Below are 27,406 nucleotides of genomic sequence, written 5' to 3'. Positions count from 1 at the left end.
GTTCTTTGGTCTTCTCTAATTTCATGGAGGAGGATGGAATGCTCTTGGTGCTCCACCCTTAGTCATCCCATGTGGGAACTTAATTCTCCTAGAGAGGTGTTGATTTGCTCCTAATAATTTTGTGGAGAAAAATGCATCCCTTGAGACATCTCAGGGATTTCATGATGAGGAATTCCCTCATGTTCTTGGCCATGAGTGGGATCTCTTGTTTGCTCCATCCTTTTCTTAGTGATGGGCTTGTCCTCATCAATGAGGATGTCTCCCTCTATGTCAATTCCAGCCGAATTGCAAAGGTGACAAATGAGATGAGGGAAGGCTAACCTTGCCACAGTAGAGGACTTGTTCGCCACCTTGTAGAGTTCTTGGGATATAACCTCATGAATTTCTACTTCCTCTCTAACATGATGCTATGAATCATGATAGCCCGGTCTATAGTAACTTCAGAACGGTTGCTAGTGGGAATGATTGAGCGTTGGATGAACTCCAACCATCCTCTAGCCACGGGCTTGAGGTCGTGCCTTCTTAGTTGAACTGGCTTCCCTCTTGAATCTCTCTTCCATTGAGCGCCCTCTTCACATATGTCTATGAGGACTTGGTCCAACCTTTGATCAAAGTTGACCCTTCTAGTGTAGGGGTGTGCATCTCCTTGCATCATGGGCAAGTTGAATGCCAACCTTACATTCTCTGGACTAAAATCTAAGCATTTCCCCCGAACTATTGTAAGCCAATTCTTTGGGTCTGGGTTCACACTTTGATCATGGTTCTTGGTTATCCATGCATTGGCATAGAACTCTTGAACCATTAAGATTCTGACTTGTTGAATGGGGTTGGTGAGAACTTCCCAACCTTTTCTTCGGATCTCATGTCGGATCTCCGGATATTCGCCCTTTTTGAGTTTGAAAGGGACCTCGGGGATCACTTTCTTCTTGGCCACAACTTCATAGAAGTGGTCTTGATGCACCCTTGAGAGGAATCTCTCCATCTCCCATGACTCAGAGGTGGAAGCTTTTGCCTTCCATTTCCTCTTTCTAGAGGTTTCTCCGGCCTTTGGTGCCATAAATGGTTATGGAAAAACAAAAAAGCTTTAGCTTTTACCACACCAAACTTGGAAGGTTGCTCGTCCTTGAGCAAAAGAAGAAAGAAGAGAGTAGAAAAAGAAGATGAGTTTAGGCCAAGGGGGATAGGTAGTGTTTAGGTTGTGTGAAAAAGAAGGAGTGAAGATGAGTTTATATAGGAATGGAGAGGGGGGATGGTTCGGCCATTATGGGTGGGTTTGGGTGGAAAAGTGGTTTGAATTTGAATGGTGAGGTAGGTGGTATTTTATGAAAGATGGATGTGAGTGGTGAAGAGAATGGTGGGATTTGATAGGTGAGGGGTTTTTTGGGGAAGAGGTATTAAGGTGATTGGCGCCAAAGGACTTGGAGCTCTTAAACGTGAATCACACTTTGTCACAATTCCACACAACTAACTAGCAAGTGCACTGGGTGAAGAAGAGAGAGAGAGGTGGGGATCCTGTGGGGTCCACAGATCCTGAGGTGTCAAGGATATCTCATCCCTGCACTAAGTGGCATGCAAAAATGCCCCTTTCTGCCAATCCTGGCGTTAAACGCCAGGCTGCTACCCATTTCTGGCGTTTAACACCAGCTTCTTGCCCTTTTCTAGCGTTAAACGCCAGTCTGGTGCCCATTTCTGGCGTTAAACGCCCAGAATGGTGCCAGAATGGGCGTTTAACGCCCATTCTACTACCCTTACTGGTGTTTAAACGCCAGTAAGTTTCTCCTCCAGGGTGTTGTATTTTTCATTCTATTTTTAAGTCTATTTTTGCTTTTTCAATTGTTTTTGTGACTTCACATGATCATCAACCTACAGAAAACATAAAACAACAATGGAAAATAACATAGATAAGTAAAATTAGGTTGCCTCCCAACAAGCGCATCTTTAATGTCAGTAGCTTGACAGTGGGCTCTCATGGAGCCTCACAGCTACTCAGAGCATGATGATGGCCTCTCAACACCAAACTTAGGGTTTGGTTGTGGCCTCCCAACACCAGACTTAGAGTTTGAATGTGGGGATTTTGTTTGACTCTGTATTGAGAGAAGCTTTTCATGCTTCCTCTCCTTGGTTACAGAGGGAGATCCTTGAGCCTTAAACACAAGGGAGTCCTCATTCACTTGAAGAACTTATTCTCCTCTGTCTACATCAATCACAGCTTTTGCTGTGGCTAGGAAGGGTCTACCAAGGATGATGGATTCATCTATACACTTTCCAGTGTCTAGGATTATGAAATCAGCAGGGATGTAGTAGTCTTCAACCTTTACCAAGACATCCTCTACAAATCCATAAGCTTATTTCCTTGAATTGTCTGCCATCTCTAGTGAGATTCTTACAGCTTGTACCTCAATGATCCCTAGCTTCTCCATTATAGAGAGAGCTATGAGGTTTATACTTGACCCTAGGTCACACAGAGCCTTCTCAAAGGTCATGGTGCCTATGGTACAAGGTATTAAAAACTTCCCAGGATCTTGTCTCTTCAGAGGTAATCTCTGCCTAGTCAAGTCATCCAGTTCTTTGATGAGCAAGGGGGGTTCTTCCTCCCAAGTCTCATTACCAAATAACTTGGCATTTAGCTTCATGATTGCTCCAAGATACTTAGCAACTTGCTCTTCAGTAACATCTTCATCCTCTTCAGAGGAAGAATACTCATCAGAGCTCATAAATGGCAAAAGTAAATTCAATGGAATCTCTATGGTCTCAGTGTGAGCCTCAGATTCCCATGGTTCCTCATTAGAGAACTCCTTGGAGGCCAGTGGACGTCCATTGAGGTCATCCTTAGTGGAAATCACTGCCTCTTCCTCATCTCCAAGTTCGGCCATGTGAGATGTGTTTATGGCCTTGCACTCTCTCTTTGGATTCTCTTCTGTATTGCTTGGAAGAGTACTAGGAGGGAGTTCAGTAACTTTCTTACTCAGCTGACCCACTTGTGCCTCCAAATTTCTAATGGAGGATCTTGTTTTAGTCATGAAACTTTGAGTGGTTTTGATTAGATCAGAGACAATGGTTGCTAAGTCAGAGTGGCTTTGCTTAGAATTCTCTGTCTGTTGCTGAGAAGATGATGGAAAAGGTTTGCTATTGCTAAACCTATTTCTTCCACCATTATTGTTGTTAAAGCCTTGTTGGAGCCTCTGTTGATCCTTCCATGAGAGGTTTGGATGATTTCTCCATAAAGGATTATAGGTATTTCCATAGGGTTCTCCCATGTAATTCACCTCTTCCATTGCTGGGTTCTCAGGATCATAAGCTTCTTCTTCAGAGGAAGCTTCCTTAGTACTGCCTGTTGCTGCTTGCATTCCAGATAGACTCTGAGAAATCATATTGACTTGTTGGGTCAATATTTTATTCTGAGCCAATATGGCATTCAGAGTATCAATCTCAAGAACTCCTTTCTTCTGAGTTGTCCTATTATTCACAGGATTCCTTTCAGAAGTGTACATGAATTGGTTATTTGCAACCATCTCAATGAGTTCCTGAGCTTCTGCAGGCGTCTTCTTCAGATGAAGAGATCCTCCAGCAGAGCTGTCCAATGACATCTTGGACAGTTCAGACAGACCATCATAGAAGATACCTATGATGCTCCATTCTGAAAGCATGTCAGAAGGACACCTTCTGATCAATTGCTTGTATCTTTCCCAAGCTTCATAGAGGGATTCACCTTCCTTCTGTCTGAAGGTTTGGACTTCCACTCTAAGCTTGCTCAATTTTTGAGGTGGAAAGAATTTTGCCAAGAAGGCATTGACTAGCTTTTTCCAAGAGTTCAGGCTTTCTTTAGGTTGTGAGTCCAACCATGTCCTAGCTCTGTCTCTTACAGCATAAGGGAAGAGCATAAGTCTGTAGACCTCAGGGTCAACCCCATTGGTCTTGACAGTGTCACAGATTTGCAAGAATTCAGCTAAAAACTTATGAGGATCTTCCAATGGAAGTCCATGAAACTTGCAATTCTGTTGCATCATAGAAACTAATTGAGGCTTAAGCTAAAAGTTGTTTGCTCCAATGGTAGGGATTGAGATGCTTCTCCCATAGAAGTTGGGAGTAGGTGCAGTAAAGTCACCAAGCACCTTCCTTGCATTGTTGGCATTGTTGTTTTCGGCTGCCATGGCTTCTTCCTCCTTGAAGAGCTCTGTTAGGCCCTCTAGAGAGAGTTATACTTTAGCTTCTCTTAGCTTTCTCTTCAAGGTCCTTTCAGGTTCAGGATCAGCTTCAATAAGAATGCCCTTGTCCTTGCTCCTGCTCATATGAAAGAGAAGAGAACAAGAAAGTATGGAATCCTCTATGTCACAGTATAGAGATTCCTTAAAGTGTCAGAGGTAAAGAAGAATAGAAGGAGGAGGTAGATAGAAGAGAATTCGAACTTATCAAGAGGGATAGAGTTTGAATTGCACCTTGAGGAGGAGTGTTAGTCCCTTAAATAGAGGATGTGAGAAGAGGGGAAGAATTTTCGAAATTAAAGTAAAAGATTTTGAAATAATTAAAAGAAATTTTGAAAAATTGGTAAAGGATTTTCAAAAATTATGATTGGGAAAGAAATTAAGTGATTTGTGAAAAGATTTTGAAATTAGAAATCAAAAAGATATTATTGAAAATTAATTTTGAAAAATATATGATTGAAAAGATATGATTGAGAAGATATGATTGAAAATCAATTTTAAAAAAAAGAAAGTTTTAAAATTAAAGTTGATTACTTGACTAACAAGAAATTAAAAGATATGATTCTTAAAAATTAAAATTTGATCCTTTCTTAATAGGCAAGTAACAACTTGAAAATTTTGAAGTAAATCATTAATTATAGCAAGGATTTTCAAAAATTATAATAATAAAAAAAATGGAAAGAAATTGATTTTGAAAGGATATGATTGAAAAGATATAATTTGAAAAAGATTTGATTTTGAAAAATTATGAAAATTTGAAAAAGATTTGAATTAAAAACAAAATCTTCCCTCTAGTGTCCTCCTGTCGTTAAACGCCCAGAATGGCATCCATTCTGGCATTTAATGCCCAAAATCCTACCTTTTGGGGCGTTAAACGCCCAGCCAGGTACCCTGGCTGGCGTTTAAACGCCAGTTTTCCTTCTTCACTGGGCATTTTGAACACCCAGCTTTTTCTGTTTAATTCCTCTGCTAAATGTTCTGAATCTTTAATTCTCTATATTATTGACTTGAAAAGACATAGTTTTGAGAATTTTTTTTTTGAATTTTTCAATGATGAGAAATAATCAAAATACAACTAATCTTAGGAAACTCAAATCAAACAAACAATGCATGCAGGACACCAAACTTAAAAATTTTCATATAAGAGACACTAACAAATTGAGAATGCATATGAAAAACAACAAAACACACAAAACAAGAGAATTTAAAGATCAGAGCAATGAAATCATCAAGAACAACTTGAAGATTAATGAAGAACATAATGCATGTAATTTTCAAAATTTATAGATATGCAATTGACACTAAACTTAAAATTAGACACTAGACTCAAACAAGAAACATAAAATATTTTTTATTTTTATGATTTTATAAATTTTTTTTTGTGATTTTTCGAAAATTGAGTGGAAAAGAAAATAAAGGGGTTCAAAATTTTTAATAAGAGTTCCAGGAATCATTGCAATGCTAGTCTAAAACTCCGGTCCAGGAATTAGACATGGCTTACTAGCCAGCCAGGCTTTCAACGAAAGCTCCGGTCTAAAACACTAGACATAGCCAATGGCTAGCCAAGCTTTAGCAGATCATTGCTAACAACAGCAGAATTGATAGGAATCAACAAGCTCTTGTGATGATAAGTTGAAACCTCGGTCCAATAAGATTAGACATGGCTTCACAACTAGCCAGACTTCAACAAATCATCATGAAACTCTAGAATTCGTTCTTAAAAACTCTGAAGAACAAAATAGAAAATTTTTGTATTTTAAAAAAAAAATTTCGAAAATAAAAAATAAAAAGTAAAATTACCTAATCTAAGCAACAAGATGAACCGTCAGTTGTCCAAACTCGAACAATCCCCGGCAACGGCGCCAAAAACTTGGTGCATGAAATTGTGATCATCAACAATGGTGCCAAAGGACTTGGAGCTCTCAAACGTGAATCACACTTTGTCACAATTCCGCACAACTAACCAGCAAGTGCACTGGGTCGTCCAAGTAATAAACCTTACGTGAGTAAGGGTCGATCCCACGGAGATTGTCGACTTAAAGCAAGCTATGGTTATCTTGAAAATCTCAGTCAGGCAGATTCAAATGGTTATGAAGAATTGATAATTAAAAGATGAATATAAAATAAGATAAAGATAGAGATACTTATGTAATTCATTGGTAGGAATTTCAGATAAGCGTATGAAGATGCTTTGTTCCTCCTGAACCTCTGCTTTCCTATTGCCTTCTTCCAATCATTCATACTCCTTTCCATGGCAAGCTTTATATTGGGCATCACCGTTATCAATGGCTACTTCCCATCCTCTCAGTGAAAATGTTCTACGTACGCTGTCACCGCACGGCTAATCATCTGTCGGTTCTCGATCATGTTGGAATAAGATCTATTGATCCTTTTGCGTCTGTCACACGCCCAACAATCGCGAGTTTGAAGCTCGTCACAGTCATCCCTTCCCAGATCCTACTCAGAATACCACAGACAAGGTTTAGACATTCCGGATCTCAGGAATGGCCGCCAATAATTCTAGCTGATGAGCGGATAATTCATACGCTTTTTGACATTGTTTTTAGTATGTTTTTAGTAGGATCTAGTTACTTTTAGGGATGTTTTCATTAGTTTTTATGTTAAATTCATATTTCTGGACTTTATTATGAGTTTGTGTGTTTTTCTGTGGTTTCAGGTATTTCTGGCTGAAATTGAGGGACTTGAGCAAAAATCAGATTCAAAGGTTGAAGAAGGACTGCTGATGCTGTTGGATTCAGACCTTTCTTCACTCAAAGTGAATTTTCTGGAGCTACAGAACTCGAAATGGCGCGCTTCCAATTGCGTTGGAAAGTAGACATCCAGGGCTTTCCATCAATGTATAATAGTCCATACTTTGCCCAAGTTTAGAGGACGCAAACTGGCGTTCAACGCCAGCTCTCTGCCCAATTCTGGCGTCCAGCGCCAGAAACAAGTTGCAAAGTGGAGTTCAACGCCCAAACTGGCACCAAAGCTGGCGTTCAACTCCATGAAGGACCTCTACACGTGCAACACTCAAGCTCAGCCCAAGCACACACCAAGTGGGCCCCGGAAGTGGATTTATGCATCAATTACTTACTTCTGTAAACCCTAGTAGATAGTTTATTATAAATAGGACTTCTTACTATTGTATTAGACATCCTGGATCGTATTTTGATCCTGTGATCATGTTTTGGGGGCTCGCCATCTCGGCCATGCTTGGACCTTTCACTTGTGTAATTTTAACGGTAGAGTTTCTACACTCCATAGATTAAGGTGTAGAGCTCTGCTGTTCCTCAAAGATTAATGCAGAGTACTACTATTTTCTATTCAATTCATCTTATTTCGCTTCCAAGATATTCATTCGCACTTCAACCTGAATGTGATGAACGTGACAATCATCATCATTCCCTATGAACGCATGCCTGACAACCACTTCCGTTCTACATTAGATTGAATGAGTATCTCTTAGATCTCTTAATCGGAATCTTCGTGGTGTAAGCTAGAATGATGGCGGCATTCAAGAGAATCTGGAAAGTCTAAACCTTATCTGTGGTCTTCCGAGTAGGATTCAATGATTGAATGACTGTGATGAGCTTCAAACTCGCGATTGCTGGGCGTAGTGACAGACGCAAAAGGATAGTAAATCCTATTCCAGCATGATCGAGAACCGACAGATGAATAGCCGTGCCGTGACAGGGTGCGTTGACCACTTTCACTGAGAGGATAGGATGTAACCATTGACAAGGATGATGCCTCCAGACGATTAGCCGTGCTGTGACAGGGCATTTGGATCATTTTCCCGAGAGAAGACCGAAAGTAGCCATTGACAATGGTGACGCATTACATAAAGCCAGCCATGAAAAGGAGTAAGACTGATTAGATGAAGATAGCAGGAAAGCAAAGGTTCAGAGGAACGAAAGCATCTCTATTCGCTTATCTGAAATTCTCACCAATGATTTACATAAGTATTTCTATCCCTATTTTATTAATTATTTTCGAAAACCCCATTACTATTTTATATCCGCCTGACTAAGATTTACAAGGTGACCATAGCTTGCTTCATACCAACAATCTCCGTGGGATTCGACCCTTACTCACGTTAGGTTTTACTTGGACGACCAAGTGCACTTGCTGGTTAGTTGTGCGAAGTTGTGAACCATGGTATTGGCATCATGTTTTTGGCGCCATTACCAGGGAAAGAAAGAGCGATGAATTTTACATAATCAAAGTGTAATCACAATTTCTGCGCACCAAGTTTTTGGCGCCGTTGTCGGCGATTGTTCGAGTTTGGACAACTGACGGTTCATCTTGTTGCTCAGATTAGGTAATTTTATTTTTGTTTTATTTTCAAAAATTTTTCAAAAATCTTTCAAAAATTTCTTATTTGTTTTCGAAAAAAAAAATATTTTATATAAAAATGTTTTCAAAAATATATTTTTCTTCAGAATTTTTAAGAATGAATTCTAGTGTTTCATAAAGCATGTCTGGCTGTAAAGCCACGACTGTAGGGCATGTTAGACGTGTCATGTCTGAGTTACATGCTAAAGCTTGGCTGGCTATTAAGCCATGCCTAACCCTTTGATTGGAGCTTTAGACTAAAGAGCATAAGATTCCTGGAATTCATGTTAAAAATTTTGGAATCCTTATTTTTGTTTTTCAAATAATTTTTGAAAAAATACAAAAAAATCATAAAATCATAAAAATAAAAAATATTTCATGTTTCTTGTTTAAGTCTTGAGTCAAGTTGAAAGTTTGGTGTCAATTGCATGTGCATCTTGCATTTTTCGAAAATAATCATGCATTCATAGTGTTTTTCATGATCTTCAAGTTGTTCTTGGTAAGTCTTCTTGTTTGATCTTTGCATTTGCATGTTTTGTGTCTTTTCTTGTTTTTCATATGCATTCTTGAATTCTTAGTGTCTAAGCATTAAAGAATTCTAAGTTTGGTGTCTTGCATGTTTTCTTTGCATTAAAAATTTTTTCAAAAATATGTTCTTGATGTTCATCATGATCTTCATAGTGTTCTTGTTGTTCATCCTGACATTCATAGTATTCTTGCATGCATTGCATCATTTTTCTTATTTTTCTCTCTCTTCATTAAAAATTCAAAAATAAAAAAATATCTTTCCCTTTTTCTCTCTCAAAATTTTGAAAAATAGATTTGACTTTTTCAAAAAATTTTAAAATCTAGTTGTTTTTATGAGTCAAATCAAATTTTCAATTTAAAAATCTTATCTTTTTCAAAATCTTTTTCAAAAATCAAATCTTTTTCATTTTCCTTAGTTATTTTCGAAAATTATAAAAATATTTTTCAGAAATATTTTTCTCATTTTTATATCAAATTTTCGAAAATAACAATAACAATTAATGTTTTGATTCAAAAATTTCAAGTTTGTTATTTGCTTGTTAAGAAAGATTCAAACTTTAAGTTCTAGAATCATATCTTGTGATTTCTTGTGAATCAAGTCATTAATTGTGATTTTAAAAATCAAATCTTTTTTTTAAAAACTAATTTCTATCCTATCTTTTCAAAAATATCTTCTCATCATATCTTTTTCAAAAATTTGATTTCAAAATATCTTTTCTAACTTCCTAACTTCTTATCTTTTCAAGTTGACTTTCAAAATTTGTTTCAACTAACTAACTAACTTTTTGCTTGTTTCTTATCTTTTTCAAAACTACCTAACTAACTCTCTCTCTCTAATTTTCGAAAATATCTCCCCCTTTTTCAAAAATTTCTTTTTAATTAACTAATTATTTTAACTTTTGATTTTAAAATTTTCGAAAAAAAATTACTAACATTTTTCAAAAACTATTTTAGAAAATCACTAACTCATTTTCAAAAAAAAAATTATTTTCGAAAATTTCCCTTCTCTCTCATCTCCTTCTATTTATTTATTCATCTACTAACACTTCATCACTCACCAAATTCGAACCCCCTCTTCTATCTGTGTTCGAATTTTCTCTCTTCTTGTCTTCTTCTACTAACAATAAGGAACCTTTTTACTGTGACATAGAGGATTCCTCTTCTTTTCTTTTTCTCTTCTCTTTCTTATGAGCAGGGACAAAGAAAAAGGCATTCTTGTTGAAGCTGATCCAGAACCTGAAAGGACTCTGAAGAGAAAACTAAAAGAAGCTAAATTACAACAATCCAGAGACAACCTTATTGAAAATTTCGAACAAGTAAAGGAGATGGCAGCCGAACCCAACAACAATAATGCAAGGAGAATTCTTGGTGACTTTACTGCACCTAATTCCAATTTACATGGAAGAAACATCTCCATCCCTGCCATTGGAGCAAACAACTTTGAGCTGAAACCTCAGCTAGTTTCTCTGATGCAGCAGAACTGCAAGTTTCATGGACTTCCATCTAAAGATCCTTTTCAGTTCTTAACTGAATTCTTGCAGATCTGTGATACTGTTAAGACTAATGGAGTAGATCCTGAAGTCTACAGGCTCATGCTTTTCCCTTTTGCTGTAAGAGACAGAGCTAAAATATGGTTGGACTCTCAACCCAAAGACAGCCTGAACTCTTGGGATAAGCTGGTCACGGCTTTCTTAGCCAAGTTCTTTCCTCCTCAAAAGCTGAGCAAGCTTAGAGTGGATGTTCAGACCTTCAAACAGAAAGAAGGAGAATCCCTCTATGAAGCTTGGGAAAGATACAAGCAGCTGACCAAAAAGTGTCCTTCTGACATGCTTTCAGAATGGACCATCCTGGATATATTCTATGATGGTTTATTTGAGCTATCAAAGATGTCATTGGATATCTCTGCAGGTGGATCCATTCACCTAAAGAAAACACCTGCAGAAGCTCAAGAACTCATTGACATGGTTGCAAATAACCAGTTCATGTACACTTCTGAAAGGAATCTTGTGAATAATGGGACGCCTATGAAGAAGGGAGTTCTTGAGATTGATACTCTGAATGCCATATTGGCTCAGAAAAAAATATTGACTCAGCAAGTCAATATGATTTCTCAGAGTCTGAATGGAATGCAAGCTGCATCCAACAGTACTCAAGAGGCATCTTCTGAAGAAGAAGCTTATGATCCTGAGAACCCTGCAATAGCAGAGGTGAATTACTTAGGTGAACCTTATGGAAACACCTATAACTCATCATGGAGAAATCATCCAAATTTCTCATGGAAGGATCAAAAGCCTCAACAAGGCTTTAATAATGGTGGAAGAAACAGGTTTAGCAATAGCAAGCCTTTTCCATCATCCACTCAGCAACAGACAGAGAATTCTGAGCAAAACCCATCTAGCTTAGCAAACTTAGTCTCTAATCTATCTAAGGCCACTGTGAGTTTCATGAATGAAACAAGGTCTTTCATTAAAAATTTAGAAGCACAAGTGGGCCAGCTGAGTAAAAGGATCACTGAAATCCCTCCTAGTACTCTCCCAAGCAATACAGAAGAGAATCCAAAAGGAGAGTGTAAGGCCATTGACATAACCAAAATGGCCGAACCCAATGAGGGAGAGGAGGACGTGAATCCCAAGGAGGAAGACCTCCTGGGACGTCCAGTGATCAATAAGGAGTTTCCCTCTGAGGAACCAAAGGAATCTGAGACTCATCTAGAGACCATAGAGATTCCATTGAACCTCCTTATGCCATTCATGAGCTCTGATGAGTAATCCTCTTCTGAAGAGAATGAGGATGTTACTGAAGAGCAAACTGCCAAGTTTCTTGGTGCAATCATGAAGCTGAATGCAACATTATTTGGCATTTATACTTGGGAAGATGAACCTCCCTTGTTCACCAATGAACTAAGTGATCTGGATCAACTGACATTGCCTCAGAAGAGACAGGATCTTGGAAAGTTCATAATACCTTGTACCATAGGCACCATGATCTTTAAGGCTCTGTGTGACCTTGGTTCAGGAATAAACCTCATGCCCCTCTCTGTAATAGAGAAACTGGGAATCTATGGGGTGCAAGCTGCTAGAATCTCATTAGAGATGGCAGATAATTCAAGAAAACAGGCTTATGGACAAGTAGAGGACGTGTTAGTAAAGGTTGAAGGCCTTTACATCCCTGCTGATTTCATAGTCTTAGATACTGGAAAGGAAGAGGATGAATCCATCATCCTAGGAAGACCTTTCCTAGCCACAGCAAGAGCTGTGATTGATGTGGACAGAGGAGAATTGATCCTTCAATTAAATAAGGACAACCTTGTGTTTACAACTCAAGGATCTCTCTCTGCATCCATGGAGAGGAAGCAGAAAAAGCTTCTCTCAAAGCAGAGTCAACCAAAGCCCCCACAGTCAAACTCTAAGTTTGGTGTTGGGAGGCCACAACCAAACTCTAAGTTTGGTGTCAAACCCCCATATCCAAACTCTAAGTTTGGTGTTGGGAGGTTTCAACAAAGCTCTGCACATCTGTGAGGCTCCATGAGAGCCCACTGTCAAGCTATTGACATTAAAGAAGCGCTTGTTGGGAGGCAACCCAATTTTTATCTAACTATATTTTTCTTAGTTATATGTCTTTATAGGTTCATGATCATGTGGAGTCACAAAATAAATATAAAAATTGAAAACGGAATCAAAAACAGCAGAAGAAAAATGACACCCTGGAGGAAGCATCTGCCTGGCGTTCAACGCCAGAACAGAGCATGGTTCTGGCGCTGAACGCCCAAAATGGGTAGTATCTGGGCACTGAATGCCCAAAATGGGCATCATCTGGGCGCTGAACGCCAGAATTGCACCCTGGAGAGGAGCTGGCGCTGAACGCCCAGAACAAGCATGGTTCTGGTGTTCAACGCCAGAAATGGCCAGTAAATGAGCGTTGAACGCCCAGAGTTGTGTGCAAGGGCATTTTACATGCCTAATTTGGTGCAAGGTTGTAAATCCTTGAACACCTCAGGATCTGTGGACCCCACAGGATCCCCACCTACCTCCACTCACTTTTTCTCATCCCTCTTTCACACAATCCCATAAACACTCTTCCCCAAAACCCTTCACCAATCACCTCAATCTCTCTTCCCCATCACCTCTTCCCCACTCACATCCATCCACTCTTCCCTATAAACCTACCTCATAAACTCCACCTACCTTCAAAATTCAAAACCAATTTCCCACCCAAACCCACCCATATGGCCGAAACCTTCCCCCCTCCCTTCCCTATATAAAGCCCTCCATTCTTCTTCAAATTCACACAACACAACCCTCTCTTCTCTTCTTGGCCGAAACACAACCCCTTCTCCCTCTCCTCCATTTCTTCTTCTTCTTCATCTATTCTTTCTTTTATTGCTCGAGGGCGAGCAATATTCTAAGTTTGGTGTGGTAAAAGCATAAGCTTTTTGTTTTTCCATTACCATTGATGGCACCTAAGACTGGAGAATCCTCTAGAAAAGGAAAAGGGAAGACAAAAGCTTTCACCTCCGAGTCACAGGAGATGGAAAGGTTCATCTCCAAAGCCCATCAAGACCACTTCTATGATGTTGTGGCCAAGAAGAAGGTGATCCCTGAGGTCCCTTTCAAACTCAAAAGAAATGAGTATCCAGAGATCCGACATGAAATTCAAAGAAGAGGTTGGGAAGTTCTAACAAATCCCATCCAACAAGTCGGCATCCTAATGGTTCAAGAGTTCTATGCTAATGCATGGATCACCAAGAACCATGATCAAAGTAAGAACCCGGATCCAAAGAACGATGTTACAATGGTTCGGGGGAAATACTTAGATTTTAGTCCGGAAAATGTGAGGTTGGCGTTCAACTTGCCAAACATGGAAGAGAACGCATGCCCCTACACAAGGAGAGTCAACTTTGATCAAAGGTTTGACCAAGTCCTTATGGACATATGTGTAGAAGGAGCTCAATGGAAAATTGACTCAAAAGGCAAACCGGTTCAACTAAGAAGACTGGACCTCAAGCCTGTGACTAGAGGATGGTTTGAATTCATCCAATGCTCCATCATCCCTACTAGCAACCGATCTGAAGTTACTGTGGATCGGGCCATCATGATTCATAGCATCATGATTGGAGAGGAAATAGAAGTTCATGAAGTCATCTCTAATGAACTCTACAAAATAGCCGAAAAGTCATCCCCCATGGCAAGGCTAGCTTTTCCTCATCTTATTTGCCATCTATGTTACTCAGCTGGAGCTTTCATAGAAGGAGACATTCCTATTAAAGAAGAGAAGCCCATCACTAAGAAAAAGATGGAGCAAGCAAGAGAGCCCATTCATGGAGCTCAAGAGGCGCAAGAAGCTTATCACCATGAGATCCCGGAAATGCCTTAAATGCATTTTCCTCCACAAAATTATTGGGAGCAAATCAACACCTCCCTAGAAGAATTAAGTTCCAACATGGGACAATTAAGGATGGAACATCAAGAGCACTCCATCATGCTCCATGAAATAAGAGAAGATCAAAAAGCAATGAGGGAGGAGCAACAAAGACAAGGAAGAGACATAGAAGAGCTCAAGGACATTATTGGTTCCTCAAGAAGGAAACGCCACCATCACTAAGGTGGACTCATTCCTTGTTCTTATTTCTTCTGTTTTTCGTTTTCTATGTTGTGTGCTTATCTATGTTTGTGTCTTCATTACATGATCATTAGTAGTTAGTAACTATGTCTTAAAGTTATAAATGTCCTATGAATCCATCACCTCTCTTAAATGAAAAATGTTTTAATTCAAAAGAACAAGAAGTACATGAGTTTCGAATTTATCCTTGAACTTAGCTTAATTATATTGATGTGGTGACAATGCTTCTTGTTTTCTGAATGAATGCTTGAACAGTGCATATGTCTTTTGAAGTTGTTGTTTAAGAATGTTAAATATGTTGGCTCTTGAAAGAATGATGACAAGGAGACATGTTATTTGATAATCTGAAAAATCATAAAAATGATTCTTGAAGCAAGAAAAAGCAGTAAAGAACAAAGCTTGCAGAAAAAAAAATAGGCGAAAAAAAAATAGAAAAAGAAAAAGCAAGCAGAAAAAGCCAATAACCCTTAAAACCAAAAGGCAAGGGCAAATAAAAAGGATCCCAAGGCTTTGAGCATCAGTGGATAGGAGGGCCTAAAGGAATAAAATCCTGGCCTAAGCGGCTAAACCAAGCTGTCCCTAACCATGTGCTTGTGGCGTGTAGGTGTCAAGTGAAAACTTGAGACTGAGCGGTTAAAGTCAAGGTCCAAAGCAAAAAAAAAAAGAGTGTGCTTAAGAACCCTGGACACCTCTAATTGGGGACTTTAGCAAAGCTGAGTCACAATTTGAAAAGGTTCACCCAATTATGTGTCTGTGGCATTTATGTATCCGGTGGTAATACTGGAAAACAAAGTGCTTAGGGCCACGGCCAAGACTCATAAAATAGCTGTGTTCAAGAATCATCATACTGAACTAGGAGAATCAATAACACTATCTGAACTCTGAGTTCCTATAGATGCCAATCATTCTGAACCTCAATGGATAAAGTGAGATGCCAAAACTATTCAAGAGGCAAAAAGCTATAAGTCCCGCTCATTTGATTAGAGTTATGTTTCATTGATAGTTTGGAATTTATAGTATATTATCTTCTTTTTATCCTATTTGATTTTCAGTTGCTTGGGGACAAGCAACAATTTAAGTTTGGTGTTGTGATGAGCGGATAATTTATACGCTTTTTGACATTGTTTTTAGTATGTTTTTAGTAGGATCTAGTTACTTTTAGGGATGTTTTCATTAGTTTTTATGTTAAATTCACATTTCTGGACTTTACTATGAGTTTGTGTGTTTTTCTGTGATTTCAGGTATTTTCTGGCTGAAATTGAGGGACTTGAGCAAAAATCAGATTCAGAGGTTGAAGAAGGACTGCTGATGCTGTTGGATTCTGACCTCCCTGCACTCAAAGTGGATTTTCTGGAGCTAAAGAACTCAAAATGGCGCGCTTCCAATTGCGTTGGAAAGTAGAAATCCAGGGCTTTCCAGAAATGTATAATAGTTCATACTTTGCCCAATTTTAGATGATGCAAACTGGCGTTCAACGCCAGCTCTCTGCCCAATTCTGGCGTCCAGCGCCAGAAACAAGTTGCAAAGTGGAGTTCAACGCCCAAACTGGCACCAAAGCTGGCGTTCAACTCTAAGAAGGACCTCTACACGTGCAACACTCAAGCTCAGCCCAAGCACACACCAAGTGGGCCCCGGAAGTGGATTTATGCATCAATTACTTACTTCTGTAAACCCTAGTAGCTAGTTTATTATAAATAGGACTTCTTACTATTGTATTAGACATCCTGGATTGTATTTTGATCCTGTGATCACGTTTTGGGGGCTGGCCATCTCGGCCATGCCTGGACCTTTCACTTGTGTAATTTTAACGGTAGAGTTTCTACACTCCATAGATTAAGGTGTAGAGCTCTGCTGTTCCTCAAAGATTAATGCAGAGTACTACTGTTTTCTATTCAATTCATCTTATTTCGCTTCCAAGATATTCATTCGCACTTCAATCTGAATGTGATGAACGTGACAATCATCATCATTCCCTATGAACGCGTGCCTGACAACCACTTCCGTTCTACATTAGATTGAATGAGTATCTCTTAGATCTCTTAATCAGAATCTTCGTGGTGTAAGCTAGAATGATGGCGGCATTCAAGAGAATCCGGAAAGTCTAAACCTTGTCTGTGGTATTTCGAGTAGGATTCAATGATTGAATGACTGTGACGAGCTTCAAACTCGCGATTGCTGGGCGTAGTGACAGACGCAAAAGGATAGTAAATCCTATTCCAGCATGATCGAGAACCAACAGATGAATAGTCGTGCCGTGACAGGGTGCGTTGACCACTTTCACTGAGAGAATAGGATGTAACCATTGACAAGGGTGATGCCTCCAGACGATTAGCCGTGCCGTGACAGGGCATTTGGATCATTTTCCCGAGAGAAGACCGAAAGTAGCCATTGACAATGGTGACGCATTACATAAAGCCAGCCATGGAAAGGAGTAAGACTGATTGGATGAAGATAGCAGGAAAGCAAAGGTTCAGAGGAACGAAAGCATCTCTATTCGCTTATCTGAAATTCTCACCAATGATTTACATAAGTATTTCTATCCCTATTTTATTAATTATTTTCGAAAACCCCATTACTATTTTATATCCGCCTGACTGAGATTTACAAGGTGACCATAGCTTGCTTCATACCAACAATCTCCGTGGGATTCGACCCTTACTCACATAAGGTATTACTTGGACGACCCAGTGCACTTGCTGGTTAGTTGTGCGAAGTTGTGAACCATGGTATTGGCATCATGTTTTTGGCGCCATTACCAGGGAAAGAACGAGCGATGAATTTTACATAATCAAAGTGTAATCACAATTTCTGCGCACCACTAGCCTATACCACGAAGGTTCTAATCTTAGATTAGAAACCCAAGAGATACACATTCAAGCTTGTTTGCATGTAGAATGGAAGTGGTTGTCAGTCACGCGTTCATAGGTGAGAATGGTGATGAGTGTCACATAATCATCACATTCATCATGTTCTTGGGTGTGAATGAATATCTTGGAGAAGAAATAGACTTGAGTTGAATAGAAAAACAATAGTACTTGTATTAATTCATGAAGAACAGCAGAGCTCCACACCTTAATCTATGGTGTGTAGAAACTCCACCGTTGAAGATACATAAGAACAAGGTCTAGGCATGGCCGTGAGGCCTGCCTCCAAAAGCGTCTAAGATAGCATAAGACTTATCAATGATTGAAAATACAATAGTAAAAGGTCCTATTTATAGAGAACTAGTAGCCTAGGGTTACAAATATAGGTAATTAATGCAGAAATCTTCTTTCGGGCCCACTTGGTGTGTGCTTGGGCTGAGCATTGAAGCTTCCATGTGTAGAGACTTTTTTTGGAGTTAAACGCCAGCTTTTGTGCCAGTTTGGGCATTTAACTCCAGCTTTTATGCCAGTTCCGGCGTTAAACGCCAAAATTCTTGAGCTGACTTGGATCGCCTGTTTGGGCCATCAAATCTCAGGCAAAGTATGGACTATTATCCATTTCTGAAAAGCCCAGGATGTCTACTTTCCAACGCAATTAAGAGCGCGCCAATTGGGCTTCTGTAGCTCCAGAAAATTCACTTCGAATGCAGGGAGGTTAGAATCCAACAGCATCTGCAGTCCTTTTTCAGCCTCTGAATAAGATTTTTGCTCAAGTCCCTCAATTTCAGCCAGAAAATACCTGAAATCACAGAAAAACACACAAACTCATAGTAAAGTCCAGAAGAGTGATTTTTATTTAAAAACTAATAAAAATATAATAAAAACTAATTAAAATATACTAAAAACATACTAAAAATAATGCCAAAAAGCGTATAAATTATCCGCTCATCAGTGACCTAGGATCAAGCATTATCCTCATGCCACTCTCTCTAATGGAGAAACTAGACATCATTGAGGTGAAATCTGCAAACATCTCATTAGAGATGGCAGACAAGACAATGAAGAAGCCATATGGCTTAGTAGAGGATGTCTTGGTGAAAGTTAAAAACCACTACATCCCTGCAAACTTCATTGTCTTGGACATAGGAGAGGATGAGGATGACTGTGTCATCCTTGGAAGACCTTTCCTAGCCACAGCCAATGCTATCATTGATGTGGGTAAGGGAGAACTGACCCTACAGTTAGGGGAGGACCACATCTTATTCAAGATGCCTCATCCTAATTCTCCCTCTAAAAGAGAGATAACTGTGCAACACCTAGTGTTCTAACCCTCTCTTTTTGTGTAAAGCATGGAAGAGCCCCCAAACATCAATTTTAAGTTTGCAGTTGGGCAGCCATCAACAAGCTCTAAGTACAAAGGTACTAAGAAGAAAGTACCTAAAGGCTGGAGGGACAAGAAAGTTCCAACAGAAGGCCTCTCACCTGGCATGAGAGTTGTCTTGACTAAGAAGCCAGCCTTACCATATACAGTGAGTCGTGTCCTGTCTCTAGAGCATGTGGAGCTCATTCATGAGAGGACAGGAAGAAAGTTCACTGTAAGGGGCAAAAATCTGAGCCTATACTCACCTCCGTAAGGAGCTAACCGTCAAGCTAATGACGTTAAAAATAGTGCTTGTTGGGAGGCAACCCAACCTTAATTAATTATTTATTTTGTTTTGTTTTTCTATTAGGGTCATGATCATATGCAGCATTCAGAACAGAGACAGAATTTCATAGTAGTGAAAATAAAACACTCTGGATGGAGTGTTAAAGTTGAATGCCAGCCAGGGTATCCCTACTGGGCATTCAACGCCCATGATGGGCAGCATTGCTGGCATTGAACGCCAGCCAGGGAGTAGCCCTTGGGCATTCAAACGCTGATGCAGAGAAGCAGAGAATCTGAATTTTCTAGCCTCTCAAGACCTGTGGGTCCCATAGCATCTTTCTCCTACCCTACCTACCCCACTTACTTTCACATTTTCCCATACACACTTCCCTATAACCCCTAGCCCAATCACATCCATACCACTTCCCCAAAACCATCATAACTCGCACCTACCCCTACCCACTTCAAAATCAAATTTTCCACCCAAAACCCACTCTATGGCTGAACATATACCCTTCCCCGCTCCTATAAATAACCCTCTTCATAACCCTTCATACACATACCTCTCATACTCTACTACACCCACAAGGCTGAAAGCCCTCTCTCCCTCTATATCCTTCTATTTTCTTCTTCTTCTACTCCATTTTTCTCCTCTGCTTATTTTTGCTCGAGGACGAGCAAAGTTTTAGGTTTGGTTTGGGAAAAGCATAGCTTTTTTCTTTCCATTACCATTTATGGCACCCAAGGTTGGAGACTCCTCTAGAAAGAGAAAAGGAAATACAGTAGCCACTCCCTCTGAATCTTGGGAGATGGAAAGATTCATCACCAAAGCCCACCAAGACCTCTTCTATAAAGTAGTGGCTGAGAAGAAAGTGATCCCTGAGGTCCATTTCTTGCTCAAGAAGAATGAGTATCTGGAAATTCGAAGAGAGATCTGAAGAAGAGGTTGGGAAGTCCTAACCAATTCCATTCAGGATGTTTGGATTCTCATGGTACAAGAGTTTTATGCTAATACATGGGTTACTAAAAACCATGACACTAGTGTGAAACTAAATCTAAGGAATTGGATCACCATGGTCCTAGGAAGAATCTTAGATTTCAGCCCAGAAAGTGTGAGGTTAGTGTTCAACTTGCTTCTAATGCAAGGAGATCCTCATCCTTACACTAAGAGAGTTAACTTTGATGAGAGATTGGATCAAGTGCTCTCAGACATTTATGTGGAAGGAGCACAGTGGAAAAGGGATTCCCAAGGCAAGCCCATTCAACTAAGAAGGATTGACCTTAAGCCCATAGCTAGAGGATGGTTAGAATTCATCCAAAGATCCATCATCCCTACTAGCAATCGGTCAGAAGTGACTGTTGACAGAGCCATCATGATCCATTGCATCATGATTGGAACTGAGGTGGAAGTACATGAGGTGATTCCTCAAGAACTGTACAAGGTAGCTGAGAAGCCTCACACCAATGCAAGGTTACCCTTCCCACAGCTCATCTGTCATCTATGCAATTCAGTTAGAATTGTTATAAATGGAGATGTCTCGATTGGGGAGGATAAGCCGATCACTAAGAAGAGGATGGAGTGAACTAGAGAGCATGCATAAGAGCATGTGCAGCTGCCTCAGTATGAGATCCCTGAGATGCCTCAAAGGATGTATTTTCCTCCCCAAAGCTATTGGGATCAATGAAAAACTTCTCTTGGAGAATTGAATACTAACATGGAGCAATTGAGGATGGAGTATCAAGGGCATGCTACCACCCTCAATGAAATAAGAGAAGATCAAAGAGCCATAAGGGAAGACCAAAGGGCTATGAGGGAAGAACAACAAAGGCAAAGAGATGACATAGAAGAGATCAAGCATCACATTGGATCCTCAAGGAGGAGTATTAGGCGACACCATTAAAGGTGGATTCGTTCTCTTTACACCCCTTTCCTGTTATTTTTTTCTATTTTCTGTTATGTTTTGTTTGTTCTATTGTTCTAGTTGCATGATCATTTGCATTGATGTCTTAAAGTTGTAAAATATTCTATGTATCTCTCACCTTGCTTAAAAGAAAATTTTAATTGAAAAGATTTGAGAGATGCATGAATTTCAAGTTTAAAATAAGAATAGTTTAATTATGTTGATGTGGTGGTATTGCTTTTATTTTCTGAATGTATGATTAAACAGTGCATATTTGAAGTTGAAATTTTAGAATGTTGGCTCTTGAAAGAATAAGGAAAAAGGAAAAATGTTATTGGTAATTTGAAAAATCAATAAAATTGATTCTTGAAGCAAGAAAAAGTAGCAAAAAGAAAAAGAAAAAGAAAAAGCATGTTGCAAAAGAAAAAAAAATAATATGCATGCGAAAAAGAAAGAAAAACGGCGAGAAGAAAAAAAAAACAGAAAAATCCATACTGCCTAAAAATGCAGGAAAAGGAGGGCAGATTGAAAAAGCCAATAACCCTTTAAACCAAAAGACAAGGGTAAAAGGACCGAAGGCTTTGAGCATTAATGGATAGGAGGGTCCAATGGAATAAAATCCTGGCCTAAGCGGCTCAATCAAGCTGTCCCTAACCTTGTGCTTGTGGCATGAAGGTGTCAAGTGAAAAGCTTGAGACTGAGCGGTTAAAGTCGTGGTCTAAAGCAAAAAGAGTGTGCTTAAGAACTCTGGACACCTCTATCTGGGGACTCTAGCAAAGCTGAGTCACAATCTGAAAAGGTTCACCCAGATAAAGTGTCTATGACATTATTGTATCCGGTGGTAATACTAGAAAACAAGGTGCTTAGGGTCACTGATGAATGGAAGATTGATGGTTTAGGATTCACAATAAATTCTCGTTGCAAGTATAGTTTCTAAACCAAGCAATAATCCTTTCATACAAAAACTTGTTTGTCACTTAAGAAAACCCAATAAAATTGATAACCGAAGTATTTAAACTTCGGGTTGTCTCTCAAGGAATTGCAGGGAAGTATGATTTATTATTGATTATGGAAAAATGTATATTTTTGGGGTTTTTTGAAATAGGGAACAAGGAAATAAATTGGCAAGGAAGTAAATTAATAACTAGAAAAACTCTTGGCAAGGTATGAGAACTGAAAATCCTATCCTAGTTATCCTTATCAGGTGTGATGAGAATTGGTTATTGCTCCCACTTAGTTAACCCTTACTAAATAAAGGAAAGTCAAGTGGACTAATCAATTTGATTCCTCAAGTCCTAGTCAACTCCTATGGAAAGACTAGCTTCAGAGGAATCCAAATCAATCAGCAAATTCCAATTTTCAATCAGCAGCTGAGTTTGACAACTCAAGTGTCACCACTTACTCAACCAAAGCCAAAAGGGAAAAAATCCAAATTATTTATATCATAAATAGAAGAAAGCAATCATCAATCTGAAATACCTCAAATTGTATTAAATAAGAAAATCAAATCTAACATGGAAAGTTCATAAATCAAATTGGGAAAATAAACAAACTAAAGTAATAGTGTAAATAAAAGTAGAAGAGAAATTAATTAAAGGAACATTGAACCTGGAATGAAGAAGGAATAAACCATAAACTAAGAGAAATCCTAATCCTAAAACTAAGAGAGAAGAGAGAGCCTCTCTCTCTAGAAAACTACATCTAAAACCTAAAATTATATGAATGAATGTTGTCTCAATGAATTGATTGATTCTCCCACTTTATAACCTCTAATCTGTGTTTTCTGGGCTGAGAACTGGGCCAGAAACAGCCCAGAAATTGCTGGGGGCGAAGTCAAATACGTGTATGTCGCTGGTTTTGCGTAGATCTACGCATGCGGTTAGAATCACGCGTGCACGTCACTTATCTTCAAAGCAACTATGGCAAATTATATATCATTTCGAAGCCCCGGATGTTAGCTTTCCAACACAACTAGAACCGCCCCATTTGGACCTCTATAGCTCAAGTTATGACCGTTTGAGTGCGAAGAGGTAAGGCTGGACAGCTTAGCAATTCCTTCAACTTCTTGTATTCCTTCCACTTTTACATGCTTCCTTTCCATCCTCTAAGTCATTCCTGTCCTGTAATCCCTAAAATCACTTAATGCACATATCACGGCATCGAATGGTAATAAGAGAGGATTAATATTAGCAAATGTAAGGCCAAAGAAGCATATTTTCAATCATAGCACAAAATCAGGAAGGAAAACGTAAAACATGCGAATTGTATGAATAAGTGTGAGAATAATAGATAAAATCTACTAGATTAAGCACAGGATAAACCCTAAAAATGGGGTTTATCAATCTCCCCACACTTAAACATTAGCATGTCCTCATGCTAAGCTCAAGAGAACTAAAAGAGTGAAGAGGAATGGTAGAGAGTATGAAATGCAACCTATCTATATGAATGCAACTATATGATAAGATGTTTCTACCTACTTGTTTAAAAGTAAATCAGCTCTTCAAGACAAACATAAATCAGATTTCACTAATTTCAAATTATACAATAAAAAACAAGTAAACTTGTAAGAAGATAGCTCATGAACGCAGGAAACATAGAATCGAGCATTGAGCCCTCACTGGTAGTGTATATGTACTCTAATCTCTCAAGTGTCTAGGGTTAATCACTCTACTCTTCTCTAATCATGCTTTCTAGACTTTGTTCTTCATATAACCAATCAACAAATATTTAGTATACCAATGCAAACATCATGAGGTCTTTTTAAGGTTGTAATGGGGCCAAGGTAAGGGTGAGGATATATGTATGGCCAAGTGAGCTATAATATGAATCTTTGACTAGCCTAAGTTCACCTAACACACACAAACACTCTATATCACTCTAAAATCATGCCTAGCTACCCATAATTCCCACTTTTACATCACATACTCATGTACCAATTTATCTTTTATTGTATCACATATGCATTGATCTTTTTCTTAACTTAACTTAGCATTGGGGTAATTTTGTCCCCTTATTTATTTACTTATTTATTGAATATTTTTTGGATTTTTTCTTTTTTTTTCTCTTTTTTTTATTTTTTTATTTTTTTTATTTTTTTAAATAGAAAAATAAACATAACTTATCAATGCACATGGATTTTTAATTTTTCTAGTCTCATATGAGTAGGTACCCAAATTCCCAATATTTTATCAAAGTAAAAACATAATGCATTCCCTTATTAACCCATGTTCCCACAGTTTGCCCACACTTAGTTGATACACAATCTCTATCTTAAGCTAACCAAAGATTCAATTGGGGTGATTACTTATTTTTCCGCTTAAGGCTAGTGATGTGGTAAAATATAGAACAAATGGGGATTAAAAAGGCTCAAAGTGGCTAACAAAGGTAAATGGAAGGGTAGGCTATTTGGAATAAGTGAGCAAAAACAAATGATGGCCTCAATCATATGCAAGCATGTAAATACACTAAATAATAGACATATAGACTGGAACAAAATAAAGATCACAATTATAGAGAAGTAAACACACAAGAATTGAAATATTATGGTTAAATAGTGTAACCATGTAATTAAGCTCAAATCTCACGGGTTGTGTGTTCTTAGCTATAAACTGTGTTCCAATTTACAATCTTCAAACAAGTTTAACAAAAAAAATTTTAAATTAAATTAGTGAAATACTATAAAAAGGTTTTGAAAAAGAAACTCATTACTTTAACCAAGTAGTAGCTAAATGCATAAAATCAAACAAACATGCAATCAAACATGCAAATGCAACAATGAACTAACAAATAAAGTAAAACATTGGTGTTGAGAAGAAAATAACTAACCTATGGAGATCGGTATCGACCTCCCACACTTAAAGATTGCACCGTCCTCGGTGCATGCTGAGATGTGCAAGTGGACGGGCGGTTATAACTGATGCTTTTCCAAAGAATGTGCAGATGGAGTTGTCTGTCACCCCATGTAAACATTTTCTGTTCCTCTTCCTCGGTGGCCATCCTGAAAGAAGAGGAAAAAGAAGAAAAGTAACCCAGGAATAAAGAGAAGAAAATAAATAAAGTATGGGTGGGTTAATGTCAAATAATGGGGGTCTCAATTACATGGTAGCTACAACATGCAAGTGAGAAAACAATAGAAGCACATGGCATACCAGTGGTGCAAAATTTGCAACAAATGGGAGGAGTGTGGGTAATGGAAGACAGTATAAGTTCATATCAATGCAAGAAGAGTACAAGTATCATAAAGATTAGCATTGATTTAAATAATACTGCCCAATTAGAATAAAACAAGTCATGAAGCACCAGGATAATTCAAGAGAAGATGCAACAGTTAAATAAGAAAATTTAACACCAACGGAAAAATAATAAATTTAGAAAAGAAAATAAAAATATGCACAAAATTAAAATGCAATGAATGAAAGTATGCAGATAAATTAAGTAAAATAGAATGAAAGAAAAGAAGGATGAGAAGTTAAAGAGATGAAGAAGAAGAAAGTAAGAAAGGAGGAGGAAAGAAGGAGAAAGGAAAAGAAATTAGGATTGGGAAAGAAAAGATAAGAAAAGTGGGCGTTGCAGGGTTCTGGTGATGCGGCGTTGTCGACGCGTACGCATGGGGCGCGCATTGGGAAGGCGACGCGAGAGCGTCGCGCACGCGTACGCGTGACAGTGTTTGTGCTACTCGCACGAAGCCAGCCTCGTGCACGCACAACTCTCTGTTCACTCAATGTTGTGGCCCAACTTTGCATATGGCACGTGCGCGTCAGTCACGCGCACGCGTGATCACTCAGAAACTGAAAACGACGCGCACGCGTCAGGGACGCGTACGCGAGGGTGATTTTGTGCCTCTAGCACAGTGCCAGCACCAGGCCATCACAACTTTCGGCCAATACACCTTTTACGTCGATTTTTCAGGGCCACGCGTGCGTGTCACATGCACGCGTGAAATGCCAAAATCTCAAGTGGCGCGTACGCGTGAGGTACACGTATGCGTGATGTTGCTTATGCGATTGGCACGCTTTTTGCACCACTCCCACAGAACTTGCTGTTCACTTTTTTTTTGTAGAATGCAGAATGCAATGTGAAAATGAATATGCATAAATTATGGATGAATACTAATAAAAAGAAAATAAAATAAAATAAGACTGAAAATAAAAAAAAGAACAATCATACCATGGTGGGTTGTCTCCCACCTAGCACTTTTAGTTAAAGTCCTTATGTTGGACATTTGGTGAGCTCCTTGTCATGGTGGCTTGTGCTTGAACTCGTCTTGAAACTTCCACCAATGCTTGGACTTCCAATAAGCTCTATCAATACCAAGTAAATTTCTCAAGCTTTGATGGAGTTCTTCACAAGCTTTGAGCTCCCAAATTTGATCTTCATATATTCCTGGATCCCAAATCTTGTTTCTGCACCCGTCTTCAAGTGGATCATGATGATTCCATCTGGCTGGTTCAGCCTTAGAATTCTCATTTAGGCATCCAAACAGCCTCCTAGACCCATACAATTTAGTATTCTTCCAACCATGATAATTCAGTCGTGAGCTTCCTACCACAATGAATCTAGGATTGTGTTGCCAACCACTAACCATCTCCCTCTTACTCTTAAAGCCACAAAGAGCTCTAAGCTGACCATCTGTCTCAAGTAAACCATATTCAAGTGGGAAAGCAAAGTTCAAGGATAATAATTTTACCCACTTGAATGTTGTATTGGATGGTAATGGCTTTGGGGGAGAGATCTCCAACAGCTTTGGCAAGGTGATCTCCAGCTCCATTCCCTTGGGCTCTTCTTTGGCAACTTCCACCTCTTTGCAAGCTTCTTCAATTTCAACCTCTTCCTCTTGGTAGCTTTCTTCCAATTCAAACTCTTCTTCATGGCTTACCAAGGACATGGGAGGTTGTGCTTCTTCTTCTTTAATCTCCATCTCTTGATCAACCTCTTCAAAGTCTTTAGCCATGATATGCCTTGGAGGTTGTACACCCTCTTCAATATCAAATTCAAACGTCTTGGAAGGAGGTTCTATGATTGGACTTTCCCATGGAGGTTATGCATCTCCCAAGTCTTCAACCACTTCTTCCTCTTCAATAATTACTGCTTTCTCCAGTTGTTTTAGTATAAAATCATACTCATCCTTGATGATTTCCTTTCCATGACAACTCCTTTCAACTATTCCTTCATCTTCTAGTACAAAACCCAGCTCCTCCTTGTTGACTTCCTTCACTAATTCTTCAACTACTCTTTCGACTTCAAGGGTCTCCACTGCCTCCACCTGTAGGGCCTCCTCTAGCGTTTTATGAAGTATGAATTCGCGAAGAC

At 39.0% G+C, this 27,406-nt stretch overlaps 2 non-coding genes across 2 annotated transcripts; one reads left to right on the top strand and one right to left on the bottom strand.

The window, feature by feature from the left end:
• Window positions 1-3,641: 3,641 nt before the first annotated feature.
• LOC148555197 (small nucleolar RNA R71) lies at window positions 3,642-3,749 on the top strand. Its single transcript, XR_015887753.1, has one exon. It is a non-coding gene; the product is annotated as a small nucleolar RNA R71 (small nucleolar RNA).
• A 7,043-nt stretch (window positions 3,750-10,792) lies between these two features.
• LOC148555196 (small nucleolar RNA R71) lies at window positions 10,793-10,900 on the bottom strand. Its single transcript, XR_015888338.1, has one exon. It is a non-coding gene; the product is annotated as a small nucleolar RNA R71 (small nucleolar RNA).
• Window positions 10,901-27,406: the final 16,506 nt, after the last annotated feature.

Source organism: Arachis ipaensis, chromosome B6 (assembly GCF_059453495.1).
Source record: "Arachis ipaensis isolate K30076 ecotype BB chromosome B6, ASM5945349v1, whole genome shotgun sequence".
In the NCBI taxonomy this organism is placed as follows: domain Eukaryota; kingdom Viridiplantae; phylum Streptophyta; class Magnoliopsida; order Fabales; family Fabaceae; genus Arachis; species Arachis ipaensis.
This window is presented reverse-complemented; position numbering and strand designations above follow the sequence as displayed.